General features: G+C 42.8%; 1 long non-coding RNA gene across 1 annotated transcript in view; it reads left to right on the plus strand.

Annotated features, from left to right (window-relative positions):
• Positions 1 to 17,068, plus strand: part of LOC134347738 (uncharacterized) — a 51,767-nt gene extending 34,699 nt beyond the window's left edge. Inside the window, exon 5 of the long non-coding RNA XR_010018243.1 lies at positions 15,999 to 17,068. This is a non-coding gene — a long non-coding RNA (uncharacterized LOC134347738). The remainder of the gene's footprint in view (positions 1 to 15,998) is intronic.
• Positions 17,069 to 17,707: the final 639 nt, after the last annotated feature.

The following is a 17,707-nucleotide window of genomic DNA, read 5'->3' on the forward strand; positions in this document are numbered from 1 at the left end:
CTTAAATAGAGGTACAACATTAGCCACTCACCAGTCCTCCGGTACCTCACCTGGCCTAGAGAGGACACAGAGACACTGATCATTGCCCCAGAAATCTAGTCTCTTGCCTCCTTCAATAACCTGGGTTAAATCCCATCATACCCTGGGGGCTTATCCACCTTAATATTCATTAGGAGACCCAACACTTCCCCGTCCTTGACCTCTAAATGCCGTAACATATTTATACACTCAGCACTGATTGCCTGGTCCTCCGTGCCCTTTTCCTTGGTAAATACTGAAGCAAAATGTTCATTAAGTACCTCACCCACATTCTCCCATTTATCCTTGAGTAGTCCTACCTATCTAGTTATCCTCTTGCTCTTGATGTATGTATAGAGTACCTTGGGATTCATCATAATACTACTTGCCAAAGACTTTTTGGCCCCTCTTGGCTTTCCTAGTTCCCTTCTTTAGTTCCTTTCTGACTTCTTTCTAATCCTCATATGCTCCGCTTGATCCTAATTTCCAAAGCTTTACATACCTTTCCTTTTTCTTCTTGACTAAATGCAGCACCTCTGTGGACATCCAAAGTTCTCTTATTTTTCCACCCCTGTCTTTCCTTCTAACAGGAACATACTATGCCTCTACTCTGTGAAATTGATCTTTAAACACCGCCCCCCCCATGTCAGACGTCGACTTGCCAGAAAAAAACGGTGTAACCTTTCTTAGTTCTTGCCTAATTCCCTCATAATTTTGCCTTACGCTAATTTAAAGCTCTCCCGCAAGGACCAAACCTATCCTCATCTATAGCTATCTTGAAGGTTAAGAAGTTGTGGTCACTGTTCCCTAACTGCTCATCCACTGAAAGGTCAGTGACCTGGCCAGGCTCATTAACCAACACCAGGTCCAGTACAGCCCCTCCTCTCATTGGGCCATCCACATACTGATTTTAGAAACCCTCCTGGATACACTTAATAATTTCTTTCCATCTAAACCCATTGCACTAAGAAGGTCCCAGTTTATATTGGGGATGTTGAACCCTCCCCCCCACCCCCCCGCCATCACAACAACCCTATTATCATTACTCATTTCCTTAATCTAATTACATATCTGTTCATCAAAGTCCTGGTGGCTATTAGGGGGTCTGTAGTACAATCCCATCTGTGTGATTGCACCCTTCCTATTCCTGAGTTCTACTCAAATGGACCCCTCTATTAGATCTCTCCTGAGTCCAGCTGTGATATTGTTCCTGATTAGTAGTGCAACCCCCACCTCCCCACCGTCCCCTTTTACCTCCTCCTCTATCTTTTCTAAAACTTTGAAAACCTGGTACGTTAATCACCCATTCCTGCCCCTCTCTCAACCAAGCTTCAGTAGTGGCCATAACATCGTAGTTCCATGTACTGATCATGATCTTAAATTCATCACCCTTACCCATAATACACCTAGCATTAAAAGATACACAATTCAAACTATCCCACCCATCAAACTTGTTATTTCAATTTTGCCTTTCAATACTTACCCTGACAAAAACCTTTCAGTCCAATCCTTCATTTACTGGCCTGGTGCTTCAGTTCCCAGCACACTTCAAAACTAGTTTACCTCTCCCAAGTAGCGTTAGCAAACCTCCCGGCCAGGATATTGGTTCCCCTCCTGTTCAGGACTGTAGAGGGAAGGGGCAGAGGCCCTATAAAGAAGGTGGGGGGAGGCTGGGAAGGAACCTACCAGCCTTCTCCTTCCTAGCCTCCCCCCACTTTCTTTATAGGGCCTCTGTCCCTTCCCTCTACAGTCCTGACGAAGGGTTCCGGCCCGAAACGTCGACCGATCTTTTCCACGGATGCTGCCCGATCTGCTGAGTTCCTCCAGCGTGTCATTGGTATCAATATGCACAATAGGAACCTCTGTCTGTTCACCTTCCCCCTTGAGAATATCCTGCAGCTTCTCCAATACATCCTGGACCCTAGCAACCAGTTAAAAGCTACTATTTTATCAGATTTTTTTTATTACTTTGAGCCACGCTGACAGCCGCCCCCAATTTAACCTGCACCTAATCATGGGACAATTTACAATGACCAATTAACCTACCAATTGGCCTTTGGACTGTGGAAGGAAACCAGAGCACCAGCAGGAAAACCACACGGTCACGGGAAGAAAGTACAAACTCCTTACAGACAACGGCAGCAATTGAACCTGTGTGGCCTGTACTGGAAAGGGTTGTACTAACCACTATGCCATCATGCCACAAGGAAAATGACACCTGGGTTACTTGTGCACCATTCTATAAATGTGGTCAGAAGGGTAACAAAGAATTAATAAACCATAGAGGATGCTGGAGTTTATAATCAGCACTACTAAGTAAAAACTAGGATGCCTGATCTTTCTTAACAACATTCCTCAACGTGGTAGACCAAGGGGCCAAAGTCTTCTCCTTGGAAGGATGCCTGACCATTCCCCCTCTACCAACATCATCTTTTACCTGACTGTTCTCTCACGGAAGATCATCTTGCATTCCACTGAATCCTCCAGATAAAACTAATCCACTTTGGGTCCAGACAGTGCCGTCTCTGTGGAATATGTGCATCATTTTTTGTTTCCGTTCTCCTCAGGCCCCATGCATGTTGTATATTTAATTGGTTTTATTGTTTACATCACCTCAATAATAAAAAGCTGGACCTCTTCTACCATATGCACATGTCCTTCTTGATAGTGAGGTCTGACCTCAGAAGCCTCCACTATTTTAAACTTGGCAGATATGAGGTCTTAACTAAGAGTGAGGGGATAAACTACCCCTATGGACAAGTCATATCTCCAGAGCAATATCTCTGCTTCAGAAACACACCACCACCCACTGATCCAAATGTTCATAAAATTAAATGAGTGAGAGAATGAGTAAGAGAAATTAAGAAATGAAACCTATGGTTTTTATATTGTGTTTTTTATCACCCGTTCCTTTTCCATTTTGCTATGCGAGGGGAGGGTGTTTGGTGGTTGATGTTCTGTATTTTTGTGTGGGGAGAGGTCATCTCTTGCGGGGGGGGGGGCGGTGTCGATGTTCCTGTTCTATTTTATGTGGGGGGAGTGGGGTTTTGGAATTCCGTTTTTTTTTTGTCCGGGGAAGGGATTGATCTGATGTTTCCCTCTGAATGACTTTTACGTTCTTTCTTTGTTTTGTGGCTATCTGTAAAAGACAAATTTAAGAGTTGTATATGGATATATGCTTTGCTAATAAATGAACCTTTGAACCTTTGAAAGAAGCAGTCAAGCAAACTAAGTGAAATGAACAAATATTATAGCACTGTGCAAAAGCTATAATATACCAGAGCTATATATACGTGCCTAAGGCTTTTGCACAGTGCTATAATATTTGTTCATTTCACTTAGTTTGCTTGACTGCTTCTTTCAAAGGTTCAAAGGTTCATTTATTAGCAAAGCATATATCCATATACAACTCTTAAATTTGTCTTTTACAGATAGCCACGAAACAAAGAAACATAGTACTATATTTGTCAACGCGGAGCAGATAGCGAGTTTGTGAATCTGGTGGGAAAAATGAAAGTTAGGAATGGTGAGGGAGGAGCTACTTGGGAGGGGCATAGGAGAAGTGGCAGAGGAGTACCGGGGTGGGTGCAAGAACACCCAGCCCTGAAACACCAGGCAAGGTCATTTGGTTCCAAACAATTGGTTTATTGATCATTACAGAATGTCTTTCTGGTGCTTTCCCCTTTTCCCAACCATAGTTCCCCTCTCCCTGCCCCTTTCCCACTCTCAGTCCACAATAGAGACCCATATCAGAATCAGGTTGATCATCACTCACATATGTCACAGGATTTGTTTTTTTTTTGTGACAGCAGTACAGTACAATATACAACATTACTACAGTACTGTGCAAACGTCTTAGGCACCCCTAGCTATGTGTATATGTGCCTGAGACCCTTGCACAGTTCTGTAAACAAGAGAAAAAGCAAAGTAAGAGAAAAGTCTAGTGAAGGTAGGAGCAATAGCTCTCACACATATGGAACATACATAAAAAGGACTGAAAAGTGAGGAAAGACAGATAGATATTGTCCACAAGCAATACTGAAATGAAAAGTTTCTGATTTGTATAAAAGCAAAACTATTCAGAGAGGCCAAAAGGTCAGACTAAATAATCCCCAGACTTAGTGTCCAATTCTGAATCACATATTAGCTGCAGAGATTTTAATGTAAATATGCCATTACGCTGTCATTACAGTGATCAGTCTGCATGGCTCACAGGTCACATCTCAGCCACTGTTAATTTTGCAGGCAAAAGCTTTTTTTTCTTTTGAAATGTTAATAACTTTCTATTAGTTAATGTAGCGTGACTAAAATTCAGATTAGATATAATTCATTTTAATATCTATGACTGGCTACCTTGCTGCATCTGATCATTTAGAATGGTTTCCAGCTGAATACATGATTGTGGATAGGCCTATTTACATAGGTAAGTTTATGCAGTGTCTTATCAAATGCATTAATTTTTAATATCTGTAGAACATATATTTTAGCACTTGTGTTGAATCAGTTCCTTGCAAATTTCTTGATTCCATTAGCATAATGCCTGCAGTAATTTTAAATGCAATATGAATCTATTTCTCCCTGCATCATTTTGTCCTTTGTGAGAGAGCTTAACGCTGTGCTAACCATTTAAACATTAACTAGGCCAAGGCTCTTTTTATATATTTAATCAGTCAGTGATGCTCCAAGTCTACCCAATAGGAGGCACAATTTGCGCATTAAGTCAAGCTTCATGACATGCTTGAGATAAACTATCTCTCTCTTCCATAAAATAGTTCTCATCATCCAGCCAGGAATTGACACAACTGCCTAAATGAGAGATAGCTCTAGGATGGTCTGCCAAGAAGTCAAGTATTCAGTGACCGATCACTGTGGCATTCAAAATATCATGATTACAATGGGGGGAAGCCGTTTAAAAAAAAATAAACATATGATTAGTTTAAAATATCGCAATAATAAGAACTCTGATTTAGAAAAAGTATTATTTAAAGTTCAAAGTAAATTTTATTATCAAAGTACATATATGTCACCGTATAGAACACTGAGATTCATTTTCTTGTGGGCACACTCAATAAATTTATAGAATAACCGTAATAGAATCAGTGAAAGACCGCCCAGCTGAGACATTCAAACAGAGTGCAGAAGACAACAAACTGCAAATACAAAAAGAAGAAACAATAATAATAAATAAATAAATAATGACCATCCAGAATATGAGAAGAAAGTGAATCCATTGGCTGTGGGAACATTTCAATGATGGGGCAAGTGAAATTGTGTGAAGTTATCCCCTTTGGTTCAAGAGCCTGATGACTGAAGAGTAATAACCGTTCATAAAGCTGGTGGTATGAGTCTTGAGGCTCTTCCACCTTCGTTCCAAGTGGTAGCAGCCAGAAGAGAGCATCCCTGATGATCAGTGCTACTTTCCTGCAACAGAGTTGCATGTAGATGTGCTCAGTTGTTGGGAGGGCTTTATCTATGATGGACTGGGCCGTTCCGATTATTTTTTGTAGGATTTTCTATTCAAAGTAACCCATGTGGATAGAACAGTTGCACAACTAGAAGAGCTGCTCAAGTGAGTTGGGTTTGATTTGAACCTCAGGTGTTGCCTGCATGTGATGAGCGCATTCTATCTGTAAACACATGGACTCTTTTTGAGTCCTCTGGTTTCTTTCCCCATCCTAAAAGAATGTTGGTAAGTTAACTGGCCAGAGTGAATCGCTTCTGCTGTGTAGGTGAGTGGTAGGATCTGGGCATATTGATGGGATGTGGGAAGAAGAGATTGAAATGTAGAGAAATGTAGAGGGCTATGGGTAACCCTAGTAATTTCTAAGGTAGGGACATGTTCGGCACAACCTTGTGGGACGAAGGACCTGTATTGTGCTGTAGGTTTTCTATGTTTCTGCGTTTAATGTTAAGAGGGGAGGGGGAATTGGATTGTTTAGTGAGCCACTACACACAGAATGCCAAAAGTGGTCCCCTTCTATGCATTATGGAAATTTTCAAACCGAGGTGACCATAACATTCTGTCATCATAATTATCATCAGGTGCTGTGCCCAGTTTGAGCTTTGACTGCCAAGGCCCACACACTCCTGTTTCGGGTCAAGTGGATCAATTCATTGGTATTCATTTCCAACTCTCTGGCTGCTGTCTCCATCATCATTTGTCTTTGTCTTCCTCTTGCTTTCTTCCCTTCAATCTTTCCCATGACATTCTGTACAAACAAGGAAATTCCATGAAGACAAACAGTCTTGGCCACCGACTCCTGGAAAAAAAAATGTACTTGGTCAGAGTGATCTAGGCAACCACAATTTGCAGTGGAAAGCTGGTTAGAACATTTGCAGTAAAGGCCTGCCTATCTTATTGGCCTTCGGCAAAGTGAAGCAATCACAATGTGTGATGCAAATCATTTACTTTTCTCCTACCACCCCACTTCCATTCCCCCTCCCTCCCCACACACATACACAATCAAACAGGAGCGGTGAAAGAAACTTTAAAATAAACACAGGAAGTCCTGGAAACCTTCAAAATGTAAATAGAATCTGTGGAAATAGAGAAACGGAGTTAATAATTCAGATCAAAGAGCCTTTATCAGAATTTCATCTATAGGCTGAAGCATTGACTCTATTTTGCTCTCCACAAGTATTACCTGAACTGTTGTGTTCACCATTTTCTGTTTTTATTACAGATTTCTAGCTGTGCAATTGTTTGAGTTTAATGAAACCAACTTTTTCTGGCAGTTAAACCATGGACCTTCTGTGCCCAGCATTTAATAGCTAACAGTGAAACTCTGACTGCAACTTCCTAACTTCTGCATTCTGCCTGAATTTTAAAGTTACCTCAAGTTGTCTAGGGCAGAATTGGGAGTTTGTAAGCTGAGAGTCTGCAGGGACAGGGAGAGGAGAATCATAGTTGGGGAAAGGGGAAGGGAAAGGGGAGGGAGGGTGAAGCTCCAGAGAGACGTTCTGTAATGATCAATAACCCAATTGTCCAATTGTTTGGAATCAAATGACCTTGCCTGGTGTCTCAGGAGTGGATGTGCCAGCCCCCATCCCTGGCGCTCCTCAGCCACCTGTCCCACACCCCTCCTGTGGCACTCCAATTTCAATATTCCTAACATTCTTTGCCCCGCCACATTTACAAACTCACTCTCTGCTCCACGTTGACAAATACAGCAATTTGTAATGACCATTGTGTGCAAAAATCTCGCACTATGCAATTTTTTTTGTGCAGTGACAACAATATGTGCACACTGAATAATTTCTTCAACAAAAACAGTACAAATAAACCAGTTCTAAAACTGCAAACAAATCATCGCAAACTCTACGTTGTCAACACCGTCTGCATCAGAAACCAGAAAAGGAAATGTGATTGTGTCTGATCATGAAATATACTTAACATGCCAGTGAGGTAGGTGGTGACAATATTTTGTGCAGAATTTAAATCCCTTTGAGTGCTAATAGCAAAAGATGTGTATAACAATAAAGTGACCGAATGTGAAACAGAATCAGACAACACAGAGTCTGACAAAGGTGTGCAATCATGCCTGGAACTGCATAGTATAACTGAAGCAGATCACAAAGTTATATGGATCACAATAGATGCATCTGGTGCAAAACTGAGAATGAAGCTGGACATGGGGTCAGCTTGTCCATAATTTCAGAGGCTGACTACAACACACTGTTTTCTAAGCTACCATTGGAGAAGGCCCCAGTGATGCTAAAGACCTACACAGATGAAAAAATGTCTCCCAAAGGCAAACTGAAAGTGAATGTGATGTATGGAGGCCTATCACAGCAATTACAGCTTTACGTGTTGAAAAGTGGAGTGCCAGCACTTTTCAGATGTGAATGGTTGAGAAAAAGCCAACTAGACTGGCACTCAATCAAAGCTCTCAATGTGTCATTAACAGGCAAGTGGGATGGGTTGCAGCTGAACTGGAGGGGAAACCAATATCCTGCGAGGGAGGTTTGCTAGTGTTATTGTGGAGGATTTCAACGACAAGATTTGCAGGGGGGTGGGAACTGAAGTGAGGAGGCAGGGGATGGGGCAGTGGTGCACGAGTGGTGACAGCTTGTAGGGAGTTTATGAAGAAGGATAGGCAGATGATAGAGCAAAGAAGCACTCAGCCAGATGGTTTGAGATGTGTCTATTTTAATGCAAGGAATATTGTAAGCAAGGCAGATGAACTTAAGCATGGATCAATATGTTGAATTGAATTTGCTTTATTATTTACGTCCTTCATGTACATGAGGAGTAAAAATCTTTAGGTTACGTCTCTGTCTAAATCTGAAATGTGTAATTTATAGTAATTTATAATAAATAGTATGCACAACGGGATAGTCAATATAACATAGAAATACAGTTGTGTCCGCATGAATTAATCGGTCTGATGCTCTGGTGGAAGAAGCTGTCCCGGAGCCTGGTGGTCCTGGCTTTTATGCTGCGGTACCATTTCCCGGATGGTTGCAGCTGGAACAGTTCGTGGTTGGGGTGATTCGGGTCTCCAAAGATCCTTCGGGCCTTTTTTTACACACCTGTCTTTGTAAATGTCCTGAGTAGTGGGAAGTTCACATCTACAGATGCGCTGGGCTGTCCGCACCACTCTCTGCAGAGTCCTGCGATTGAGGGAAGTACAGTTCCCATAGCAGGCAGTGATGCAGCCAGTCAGGATGCTCCCAATTGTGCCCCTGTAGAAAGTTCTCAGGATTTAGGGGCCCAAACCAAACTTCCTCAACTGTCTAGGGTGTAAGAAGCACTGTAACCACATGGAACTATGACGACGTTGGGGCCATTACAGAGAATTGAATGTCTCAGTGGCAGAAATGGCTGCTGAGGGTGTTGGGCTTTAGGTGTTTCAAAAAGGACAGGGAGGGAGGCAAAATAGGTGAGGGAGTGGCACTGCTACTCAGGGATAGTATCACGGCTGCAGAAAAGGAGGAAGTCATGGAGGAATTGTCTGCTGAGTCATTGTGGGTGGAAGTCAGAAACAGGAAGGGGCAATAACTCTACTGGGTGTTTTTTATAGACCCCCCAATAGTAACAGAGACATCGAGGAGCAGATAGGGAGGCAGATTCTGGACGGTTGTGATGGGTGATTTTAACTTTCCTAATATTTACTGGCATCTCCTTAGAGCAAGGGGTTTAGATTGGGTGGAGTTTGTTAGTTGTGTTCAGGAAGGTTTCCTGATGCAACGTGTAGGTAAGCCAACTAGAGGAGAGGCAGTACTTGATCCTCCACCATAGCGCTGGGGACAGATAGGAGCAGACAATTTGGGAAAACATTTAAATGGGGTAGTGGGAAATATGATGTGACTAGGCAGGAACTTGGGAGCAGATGTTCTCAGGGAAATGCACCGCAGAAATGTGGCAAATGTTCAGAGAACATTTGCATGGCGTTTTGAATAGGTATGTTCCATTGAGGCAACAAAAGGATGGTAGGATTAAAGACCCATGGTGTACAAAGGATGTCGAAAATCTAGTTAAGAAGAAAAGAAAAGCTTACAAAAGGTTCAAGAAACTAGATACCGTTAGAGCTCTAGAAAATTACAAGGATGCCAGGAAGGAGCTCAAAAGTGAAATTAGGAGAGCGAGAAGAGGCCATGAGAAGGCCTTGGTGAGCAATATTACGGGAAAATCCAAGGCATTCTATAAGACCAAGAATGTGAAGACCAAGAAGATGAGCCATATGAGAATAGGACCAGTCAGGAGTGAGAGTGGAAACATGTGCATGGAGCCAGAGGAAGTAGCAGAGGTACTTAATGAATACTTTGCTTCAGTATTCACCAGCGAAAAGGACCTTGGCAATTGTGGGGATGAATTACAGCGGACTGAAATGCTTGAGTGTATAGACATTAAGAAAGAGGATGTGCTGGAGCTTTTGAAAGGTATTAAGTTAGATAAGTTGCCGGGGCTGGTTGAGATCTACCCCAGGCTACTCTGGGAAATGAGGGGAGGAGATTGCTCAGCCTCTGGCAATGATCTTTGCATTATCGATGGGGACGGGAGAGGTACCAGAGGATTGGAAGTTTGCAAGTGTAGTTCCCTTGTTCAAGAAAGGGAGTAGAGATAACCCAGGAAATTATAAACCAGTGAGTCTTACTTCAGTGCTGGGCAAGTTGTTGGAGAAGATCCTGAGAGGCAGAATTTATGAGCATTTGGAGAGACATAATCCGATTAGTCAGCATGGCTTTGTCAAGTGCAGGTCATGCCTTACAAACCTGATTTTATTCTTTGAGGATGTTAACAAAATACGTGGATGAAGGTAGAGCAGTGGATGTAGTGTCTATGGATTTCAGCAAGGCATTTGATAAGGTTCCCCATGCGAAGCTTGTTCAGAAAGTAATGATGCATGGGATCCAAGGAGACACTCACAACACGCTGGAGGAACTCAGCAGGTCAGGCAGCATCAGTGGAAAAGATCGGTCGACGTTTCGGGCCGGAACCCTTCATGAGTGTTGCTTTGACCCCAGCATCTGCAGATTATTTTGTGTTTACCAAGGAGACCTTGCTTTGTGGATCCAGAATTATCTTGTCCACAGAAGGCAAAGGGTGGTTGTAGGTGGTTCATATTCTGCATGGAGGTCGGTGACCAGTGGTGTTCCACAGGGATCTGTTCTGGGACCCCCTCCTCTTTGTGATTTTTATAAAAGACCTGGATGAGGAAGTACAAGGGTGGGTTAGTAAGTTTGCTGATGACACAAAAGTTGGGGGTGTTGTGGGCTTCTACAGAGGTTACAGCGCAACATCAATAGGATGCAGAACTGGACTGAGATGTGGCAGATGATGTTCAACCCAGGTAAGTGTGAAGTAGTTCATTTTGGTAGGTCAAATTTGAAGACAGAATATAATATTAATGGTAAGACTCTTGGCAGTGTGGAGGATCAGTGAGATCTTGGGGCCTGTGTCCTAAGGACACTCAAAGCTGTTGCGGGGGTTGACAGTGTTGTTAAGACAGCTGTGGTGTGTTGGCTTTCATCAACCATGAGATTGAGTTCAAGAGCCGTGAACTATATAAGACCTTAGTTAGACCCCGCTTGTACTGCGTTCATTCCCGGTCACCTCACTACAGGAAGGATGTGGTTACTATAGAGAGAGTGCAGAGGAGATTTACAAGGATGTTGCCTGGATTGGAGAGCACGCCTTATGAGGCTAGGTTGAGTGAACTTGGCCTTTTCTCCTTGTAGCGACGGAGAATGAGAGGTGACCTGATAGAGGTGTATAAGATGATGAGAGGCATTGATCGTGTGAATAGCTAGAGGCTTTTCCCCAGGGTCCAAGTGGCTAACATGAGGGGGCATAGTTTTAAGGTGCTTGGGAGTAGGTACAAGGGGGATGTCAAAGGTTAGTTTTTCACATAGAGAATAGTGGGTGCGTGGAATGCACTGCCGGCGATGGTGGTAGAGGCAGATACAATAGGGTCTTTCAACAGACCGTTGGAAGAGTACATGGAGCATAGAAAAATACAGGGCTATATGGTAGGGAAATTCTAGGCAGTTTATTGAGTAGGTTACATGGTTGGCACAACACTGTGGGCCAAAGCGCCTGTAATGTGCCGCCGATTTCTATATTCTATTTAACTGCAACCCGAATAGTAGAACTGACCAGAGACTGTCACAGCTGCTTAATGCTAATGAGAAGGTGTTTGAGCAGGGGATTGGTAAACTTAAAGGCATGAAGGCCGGAATTGAACTGAGTGAAGCAGCAACACCAAGATTCCATAGAACACACAGCGTCCTAAAGTGGGTGCTGAACTGCAGAGCTTGAATGCATCTGGAATTCTCTCCAACGTTTAGTGGAGCATTTGGGCCATGCCTATTGTCCTGGTAATCAAGAAAGGAAAGGCCAGAGCCGTTGGCATATGTGGGGATCTCAAGAGGAGCATCAACCTGGCGCTGTGTACTGTGCAGTATCCCCTGCCATGAATAGAAGACATCTTTGCGTCATTGGCAGGCGTGAGAGGTTTTCAAAGATTGACTTGTTACTAGCCTATCTGCAAATGGAGATTGCGGAGCCAAGCGGGAACCTGAGATCTGGCATAGGCCTGCTTAAACCAGATCTACAGAGGGAAGTGCAGAATAAACAACTGAGCCAGTTGCCACGTGAATCAACAAGGAGCTTCAAGATTGGACAGGAAATCCTAACACGTGACTACCGAGAAGACAAGTGGACACCCGGTGGGATGGCTGCAAGAACTAGACCACTGATGTACACAGTGGATGTTGGAGATCAGATATGGAGACGTCATTTGCAAAAGATACTGGATGGTCAACCGAAGAACCCACCTGAGTGGACTGTATCCAATGAGACAGACACGTTATAGTCACCGGACTTAACTCTCAGTGATGATGTCACTGTCAACAATGTGACACTGACAACCAAGTCCATCGTCTTTGACAAGACATCTGCCAACCCTGATACTGCTCCACAGGTTCAGAGACACTATCCTGAAAGAAACAGAACGCCACCCGAAAAACTGAACCTTTAGGTTTGTGAAGTTAGTTATGGACTGTTAATGTGAAAGTATGTTTATTTCAATATGGCTTGTGAAAGGGAAATTGGATGTTTTGTACAACCTTATGTTACATTAATCTAAAAGGGGAGGAAGTGTAATGTATGGATCTATTTCTTAAAGAGCAGTGACTCCCCTTAACACTATGTATGGACTGATAACCTACCTATGCGCATTGATCTGTTGTTTACGCATCTCTCTCTCTCTCTCTCTTATTTCAATGTGAATACACCAGTAAAAACCATCTCCTGCATGCGTGCTTTTATTCAAATTGATATTTAGTTGCTCAGATGCAAAATTCTGGGTGTCTCTTCATGTTATAAAGAGTCAGGGGAAGGAGCTGCCCCCTATCCATCCCTGTGGTGCCTCTGAGGAAGAAATTTAGAGAAATGATATTTGCTGGTCTTCTAAAAGACAACAGTTTCTGATAGACCAAATCAAATTGTCACCATTCTACTGAATTTTATTTATAACTCCACTGACCAATGACTGTTGTAATGATGCAGACCCTGGTCAAGGCAAGGTATGACGGTCACCATTGATATTCCTCCTTCAGTACTATCTGTCTATTACTGCCTCTAGAACAGGCATTCCCAGCCTGGGCTCCACAGACACCTCGGTTAATGGTGGTATCCATGGCATAAAAAAGGTTGGGGACCCCTGCTCTAGAAGTACTCTCTGTTCACCTGAAATGTAAAACAATCCACCAGTCCTTGGCAGTATTTTTGCCCCAATTGATTTAAATGTATTTGGACTTTATTCACCTTGTAAATATTAGCTTTATTTGTCATCAAAGCTTATAGTGAAATACATCATTTTGCTTCGAATCAAATCAGTGAAGCTTGTGCTGGGCAGCCCACAAGTGTTGTTATTCTTCCAGTACCAACAACTTACAAACTTTAACCTGTGCATCTTTGGAATGTGGGAGGGAATTAGAGCTCTTTGGTGATTGGGAGAATAGAAACATAGAAACATAGAAAATAGGTGCAGGAGTAGGCCATTCGGCCCTTCGAGCCTGCACCACCATTTATTATGATCATGGCTGATCCTCCAACTCAGAACCCTGCACCAGCCTTCCCTCCATACCCCCTGACCCCCGTAGCCACAAGGGCCATATCTAACTCCCTCTTAAATATAGCCAATGAACTGGCCTCAACTGTTTCCTGTGGCAGAGAATTCCACAGATTCACCACTCTCTGTGTGAAGAAGTTTTTCCTAATCTCGGTCCTAAAAGGCTTCCCCTCTATCCTCAAACTGTGACCCCTCGTTCTGGACTTCCCCAACATCGGGAACAATCTTCCTGCATCTAGCCTGTCCAATCCCTTTAGGATCTTATACGTTTCAATCAGATCCCCCCTCAATCTTCTAAATTCCAACGAGTACAAGCCCAGTTCATCCAGTCTTTCTTCATATGAAAGTCCTGCCATCCCAGGAATCAATCTGGTGAACCTTCTTTGTACTCCCTCTATGGCAAAGATGTCTTTCCTCAGATTAGGGGACCAAAACTGCACACAATACTCCAGGTGTGGTCTCACCAAGGCCTTGTACAACTGCAGTAGTACCTCCCTGCTCCTGTACTCAAATCCTCTCGCTATAAATGCCAGCATACCATTCGCCTTTTTCACCACCTGCTGTACCTGCATGCCCACTTTCAATGACTGGTGTATAATGACACCCAGGTCTCGTTGCACCCCCCCTTTTCCTAATCGGCCACCATTCAGATAATAATCTATTTTCCTATTTTTGCCACCAAAGTGGATAACTTCACATTTATCCACATTAAATTGCATCTGCCATGAATTTGCCCACTCACCCAACCTATCCAAGTCACCCTGCATCCTCTTAGCATCCTCCTCACTGCTAACACTGAAGCCCAGCTTCGTGTCATCCGCAAACTTGGAGATGCTGCATTCAATTCCCTCATCCAAGTCATTAATATATATTGTAAACAACTGGGGTCCCAGCAATGAGCCTTGCGGTACCCCACTAGTCACCGCCTGCCATTCTGAAAAGGTCCCGTTTATTCCCACTCTTTGCTTCCTGTCTGCTAACCAATTCTCCACCCACACCAATACCTTACCCCCAATACAAACTCTTTCCAGACAACAGCAGGAATTGAACACTGACTGCTGATTGCCAGTAATTTAAACTATTGTACTAATTGCTACTGCTGCCATGCCAGCTCTATGATATTCTTCAGCCCCCTTATATAGTGAGCTTGCATATACTGAGCAGTGTGTGCATAGTTTATTGAAAGGATCAGGGGCTGGTTGAGAAAGCATAGGGGATTCTATTTATAGAAGCAAAGAGTACAAAAGGAAGAACGTCATGATGAACCTTGATAAACACTGGTTCAACCACAAATGAAATATTATTCCTGGATGCCATGTTTTAGTATATGTGTGAGGTCTTTGGAGAGGTTCAGAAGAGATTTACTAAATTGACTCAAGAGATGAATGGCTTTACATACAGTATGTAGTAGACAGATTGAAGACTCTCGTGTTGTTCTCTTTGGAACAGAGGAGATTGCCAGGAAAAAGGTATTTAATAATGAAGATGATATACAGACTTGATAGTGGGAAATTTCTATTGACTGAAGGGTCAAGAAGCTGGGAACATAGAATGGAAAAAAAGCCAAGTGACATACAGAAATATTTTTTTACAATATGAATGATAATAGAATGGGCTATTAGGGACAGCAGTGGAGGCTGGTTCGATTGTAGCATTCAAAAAGGAAAGAATTTGCAGCATTATGGGTGGTGTCAGAGGAGAGAGACCAGAAGGATTACTCTTACAACAAGCTGGGATAGACCTGACAGGATGAATGGCATATCCCTATGCAATAACTGTTCTGTAATTCTGTGAAATACAGCTCCTTCATCGACTCCATAGCATGTCCAGTATGATCTTTTCTTATTTCAGAATTCAGGTACTGAACCTATAAACCAATCGTATCACAGCTAACATAATTCACTTGAATTATGTGGCTGTTGTCATGTGCTGTTGTTCCTGTGTGGTGGTTTATTTGCTATGAACCAACATTCATCCTCTGTGCAGTGAGCTCAAGCAGCTAATATTTACTCACAATATTGAAAGATCAATTTAATATTTTCAGGCAGTGGTACAATTTAGAGCATAAAAAGTGCCTGAACTCATAAGCTTACAAAGTATGCTGCTAAATTCCCTATTAGTGTTTGACTAGATTTTGAATACTTACCCTTCAACTTTCAAAAATGTGCTGAGCTATTGCACATTTCCATTCCTTCAGATCAATTAATACAGTGAATACACTGATCTATATAGTTATTTGAAACTGTGCTTAATTGCAAATACAGACTGTTGAAAATAATTATAGTTTCTTCTCAATTATTCAAATTCCAATGTATGGGTAAAATATTTTATAGTTTTCTATATGTATGCTGTTGGTGAATTAATTCCTCAGTGATATGCATATGTTTTAAAATCTGTTTTCAGGGTCTGAATGCCACAAAGAAGGCCAGCAGTCTTTTTTGTCCCACAACTGATTGTTCTTGCGAAGATGGTGGCAAGCTGTCTTCTTAAACCACGGAAGGTGAAGATGTTCCCCCTGCGCTATTGGAGAGGGAATTCCAGTTTGCCAACCCAGTGATAGTGAAAGATCAGCAATATATGTCCAAGTAAAAATGTGTGACTTAGAGAGCAAACGAACTGCAGATGGTAAAGTCTCCATGTACCTCCCACACTTGTACTTACTGATAGCGGCAGTGGCTTTGGGAGATGCTATTAAAGTAGCTTAGCTGTCTAAATTATTATTACCTGTGGTTAGTACTGCAGCTACTGGAGAGTGGTAATGGAAAGAATGAAGGTTTAGTGTGGTTGGTGGGCATAGGTGGCCATTGAAACAGGCTCTTCGCACATTGACATCAATGTAGGCCATTTTGCCCATCTATACTATTCCCACCGGTCTCTATTAATTCCATAACCCAATATTCATTCAAGTACCTGTTCAATGTTAAAAGTTGTTACTGTTCCTGTTTCCAATACCTCCTCTGGCAGCTCATTCTAAATGCCAATTGCATATTGTGTGAAAATCTTTTTCTCAAATCCCTTTAAACTTCCCTTCTCTCTCATTAAACCTAATTTTTGACAGTCCTACTTCCATGCGAAACAGATTCTGGCTATCTGCCCTGCCTGTGGAATACATTGCCACAGGCCACTCTGGAGACCACGTTATTTAGTATATTTAAGACAGAGATTGATGGATTCTTGCTTAGTCGGGATACGAATGGATACAGGAAGAAGGCAGGAGCCTGGAGCTGAAAGGAAAATGGATCAGCCATGATGAAATGGTGGAGCAGACTTGATGGGCCAAATGGCCCAGTTCTGCTGCTATGTCTTACGGTCTTACCACAACAAGAGAAAATCTGCAGGTGCTAGACATCCAAGCGATACACGCAAAATGCTGGAGAAACTCAGCAAGCCAGGCAGTATCTGTGGAAAATTCAGTCAATATTTCAGACTGAGGCCCTTCATCAGGACCAGAGAAAAAAAGATGAAGAGTCAGAGTGATAGGTGATAGGTGAAACTGGGGGGGGGGGGAGGTGTGAAGTAAAGAGTTGGAAAGTCGATTGGTGAAAGAGATAAAGGGCTGGAGAAGGGCGAATTTAATAGGAGAGGAGAGAACTTCGAATATAACATTATATTTGAATATAGCAGAATATAGCATTAATGGTAAGATTCTTGGCAGTGTGGAGGATCAGAGAGATCTTGGGGTCTGAGTCCATAGGACACTCAAAGCTGCTGTGCAGGTTGACTCTGTTTGTGAAGGCAGCATATGGTGCATTGGCCTTCATCAATCGTGTGACTAAGCTTAAGAGCTAAGAGGTAATGTTCCAGCTATATAGGACCCTGGTCAGACCCCACTTGGAGTACTGTGCTCAATCCTGGTCACCTCACTACAGGAAGGACATGAAAACCATAGAAAAGGTGCAGAGGAGATTTACAAGGATGTTTGCCTGGATTGGGGAGCATGCCTTATGAGAATAGGTTGAGTGAACTCGGCCTTTTCTCCTTGGAGCGACAGAGGATAAGACGTGACCTGATAGAGGTGTACAAGATAATGAGAGGCATTGATCATGTGGACAGTCAAAGACTTTTTCCCCAGGGCTGAATGGCTAGCATGAGAGGGCATAGTTTTAAGGTGC

Source organism: Mobula hypostoma, chromosome 6, assembly GCF_963921235.1.
Source record: "Mobula hypostoma chromosome 6, sMobHyp1.1, whole genome shotgun sequence".
NCBI lineage: Eukaryota > Metazoa > Chordata > Chondrichthyes > Myliobatiformes > Myliobatidae > Mobula > Mobula hypostoma.